Here is a 4,271-nt window from a genome sequence, read left to right as displayed (position 1 = left end):
TTAGCAATAAAAAAAGTTCCAGTGCAGCTGTGGTGGCCAAGAAGATAGACTGAGTGAATTTAAGCTTCACTCTTCCAGAAATTCTGGGGTAATTCAGCAGAGCCTCCTAGAATAAAAGTATGAAAGTATTAATGGCAAGGCCACTTGAAAATGTGGCAAAGAAAGCAGAATTTAAGGATGATGCCAAGTTTTCATAATGTGGAAGTAGTGAAGAGATAGGTAGAAGGAGGCTGTGGTCCCCTTCAAAGGGAAAGAGGCTAGAATCAAGAAAACAGAGAATTTCGTGTCTGGGAAGGAAAGCAGAGAACGTAGGAGAACGATTGTAGAAAAGAACTGACCCAACAGTTACACTTGGGCCATATCAAGAACATCTAAATAGGAAAGGAAGAAGTCAAGCTCTCATTATTTGCAGATCACTTGATACTTTATTTAGAAAATCCTAAAGACTATACAAATATGCTTCTAGAAACAATAGGTTTGTATAGTAAAGTGGTAATCTACAATGTTAATATGCAAAATTCTATGTTTTATATACTAATTATTAAGAGAAGAAAAATATTGTTTAAAAAGTCGTTCACAGTGCTCACTTCGGCAGCACATATACTAAAATTGGAAAGATACAGAGAAAATTAGCATGGCCCCTGCGCAAGGATGACATGCAAATTCGTGAAGCGTTCCATATTTTAAAAAAAAAAGCCTCTGAAAATCAGTTACCTTGGAGTCAACTTAACTAAACTTAACATAATTACAATATTAATATGTAAAAATCCATGACTTTTTAAATACAAATAATTAGAAGAAAGATATTTTTTAAATCTCATGCAAAACTGTGTCTCTAAAATTCAAGTATTTTCAAGTCAATTTAACTAAAGAGGTAAAAGACCTATATAAAGAAAACTACAAAACACTACTTCAAGAAATAAAAGGGGTCACAAGGAAATGGAAATACATGCCCATGGATTGGGAAGATTTAACATAACTAAAATGGCAATACTTCCCAAAGTATTCATGTAGAGCTGAAAAGGGGCCACTATGACAGTAATGGTTGGAAATGATAGCTCTGGATAAGAACTGGGTGCTGAAAGGAAGTTAAGTTATATGCATGATACTCCTTTGGCAACAATATTGCAAAACAGTGTCTAAAATGAAGTGAGAGAGAGAGAGAGAGAGAGAGAGAGAGAGAGAGAGAGAGAGAGAGAGAGAGAGAGAGAGAGAGAGAGAGAATTTTCTACCCCAGAGGCAGGCTTGGGAAGGCTGAGATTGAAACTGGGGACATTGGTGGTGGTAATGTGCACTGGTGAAGGGTGTTGAACATGTCTGAAATCAATGATGAAAGGCTTGGGGAAGGCTGAGATTGAAACTGGGGACATTGGTGGTGATAATGTGCACTGGTGAAGGGTGTTGAACATGTCTGAAATCAATGATGAACAACTTTGCAATTTGTGAAAAATGAAAAGCCTAACTATATTATGAACAACTTTTTGAGGTCAGTGCTTAAAAAAAGTAATTTTAAAATCATATAGAAGGAAAAGTGAGATAAAATGAACACGTCTCTCCCCAAAAGAAAGCCAGAAATCTGCCTATAGGTAAGAATAGTTCAAGCTCTGTGAAAGGGTAGAGCAGGGGACATTCATTATATTGTCATAGAACCATTTCTTGAGCCTTTGAGTCTCAGTCTCTACCTTGTTAAACCTCATTTTGTTGTTGTTTTTGATTATTTGATTTTGGTTTAGAGTCACAGACAGGAGTGCTCAGGGGTTACTTCAACCTAGATGCTCAGAGGTCAATCAGTGGTACACAGGGGACCATATGCAATGCTAGGAATCAATCATTGGTGTCTTCAATGAAATACATATGCTACAGTACACTGAGCTTTTTTTCCCTCACTTTGTGAAATAAGTTTTATTACATCTCATTTACAGAATTTTCTTAATGGTCTAGGATTAGCTTAATAGTTGGGTACATGCCTTGTATGTGTGATACTCAATACTGCAAAACAATCCCTTAGTCACTTCAAGCCATATGGGGAGGTATGAGTGCAACAATCATAATGCTTTTAAAATAGCAGACTGGTACATTTTTATTCTTCTTAACTCCTAAAAAATAGGTCCTCTTGGGGCTGGAGCAATAGCACATCGGTAAGGCGTTTACCTAGGATGGACCTGGGTTTGATCTCCTGCATCCCATATGGTCCCCCATAGCCAGGAGCTATTTCTGAGTACAGAGTCAGGAGTAACTCCCCAAGCGTCACCGGGTGTGACCCAAAAAAACAAAAACAAACAAAAAATAGATCCTCTTGACTTATCTATAAAGTAGATTGTCAAATGGAGGTATATACTGCCCATTTCAAAAAATTTGATTGTCACAGTAACTGTAAAATGTGATTGCAATTTACTGAATGAGAGTCAGGAATCATAAATATTCAGAAATGCCTGGAACAGATCTACCTACTCAACGACTGTTCTACATGTCAGAGCTACTCCCTCCCACTGAGAACTACTGGCAGAATCATGTATTAGAAAGTCCCCAAGATGACATATTAATCCCCATCTCCTGGTACTCCTGTCAACTTACCTGTTCACATGGTGTGGCTAATATAATATGGCAAAGTACCGTATACCGTTTGTAAGATATTTTTGTGAAAAATCACAACTCTGCTCTATCTCACACACATTCTCCTTGTCTGATTTTTTTCTCTATATCACTCTCTGTTTTCCCTTTCTATCTTCAAATTACAAACATATCATAGGAAGCCTTAAATAAAACTCCTACTGAGAAACTGACACTTCCCCATCAGTCAATTGAGACAACTTGGAAATGAATCACCTAGTCCTGGAGACTCTAGTCTTGGGCAACAGCTTGCATGTAAGACATCCAGCTTTCCTACTTTGGGGTTCCTAATCCTCAGAAACTATGAAATTATGATGTGTATTGGTTTTGCATTGACACAATAGAGAGGAATTTAGTTCATAGCAAGACTTGACTTGGATAACCGAGTAAGTTCAATGCATAAGAATCAAGGGAAGGTTACCTCAGCAAGTGGCATACATGCACTCTGTGCCTCTGCAATGAGAAAGGAAATGTTCAACTTCTCACTTATCATAAATGAGAAGTTAAGAGAATTCTGGTGGAGAAGAGGGAGCAATCAGAAATTTGGATCCTATCTTTAGAGACACTGTAAATAATTGTGCAGTAATGCTCACTGCACATGGTGCTATGTTAAGGAGTCAGTGGGGACAGATATCTAGGACTTGTTCCACCCACTAAGCTTTGTAGCTTGGATTGAAGACATATAAACTCATGGAATGTCATTTTCTAATTTCCACGAAGTATAATATACATGCCAAAAAATTATTCTCCAATTTTTTATTTTCCCCTTTTCTTTCCTCTATTGATCTTTTTATTGAAATAAGCAGACGTCAAACAAATGTTTGCACACATGTCTGTGGTACTTGCTAAGAGTTACACTATATTTTGGCATGGAGTAACTCTGGTGTTCTGGGAATCAAAAACAATAGAACTGTCAGCATCACACTCTGATCAGATGGTGGAACCAGATATTAAACTTGTCTCACACTTACAAGGTAGGTGCTTTAGTCACTGAGTAATCGCCTGGCCCTTCTGACTAGTTTTGAATCAAATATAAAAGTGGAGATATAGAGACAATCAGATATGGTTTCCAGTATTCAGACCAGGGCTTTTATAACTTCTCTGTACATGCATTGTGACAATGGCAATTCCCTGAAAGAAACTTCAACTTTAAGAAGGCATTGTCCAGGGATCAGAGAGCAAGTTCAGCAGATAATGTAGTTTGATTGCATTACTTTAACTAGTTGGGTTCAATCTTCAGCACTACATATGGTCCACAGAACTTGCCAGGAATGATCCTTGAGTAAGGAGCCAGGAGAAAGTCCTGAGCACAGTTGAGTTTGGCCCCTGAAAACCAAAATAAAAGCACCAAAAAAATGCACCCAATATAATGGGAGTCAAGGCTCTTAGTTAATGTAAAGTTGTCTAGTCATATTCTTTCAAGTGTAAAATGCCAACAAAGGAGGTGAAAGATAAAAGAGGGGAAGCAAATAATCCTGCTTTTTAGATTTATCCTTAATTTTATTTGGTCTCACTATCATTTATAAATTATATGCTCACACGTTATATTAAAACCAAGAAACAATCTTTTTAAACCCGAAGGCAATAGATTGATAAGGCACTCAATTTTTAATGGTGTTAAATATTTGGGAAAGTGCTATGAAAAACAAAATAAAATAATC

At 37.2% G+C, this 4,271-nt stretch overlaps 1 non-coding gene across 1 annotated transcript; it reads left to right on the top strand.

The window, feature by feature from the left end:
- The first annotated feature begins 579 nt into the window (after positions 1 to 579).
- LOC126012954 (U6 spliceosomal RNA) lies at positions 580 to 686 on the top strand. The gene has a single exon (XR_007497295.1). It is a non-coding gene; the product is annotated as a U6 spliceosomal RNA (small nuclear RNA).
- The last annotated feature ends 3,585 nt before the right edge of the window (positions 687 to 4,271 follow it).

Source organism: Suncus etruscus, chromosome 6 (assembly GCF_024139225.1).
Source record: "Suncus etruscus isolate mSunEtr1 chromosome 6, mSunEtr1.pri.cur, whole genome shotgun sequence".
In the NCBI taxonomy this organism is placed as follows: Eukaryota; Metazoa; Chordata; class Mammalia; order Eulipotyphla; family Soricidae; genus Suncus; species Suncus etruscus.
This window is presented reverse-complemented; position numbering and strand designations above follow the sequence as displayed.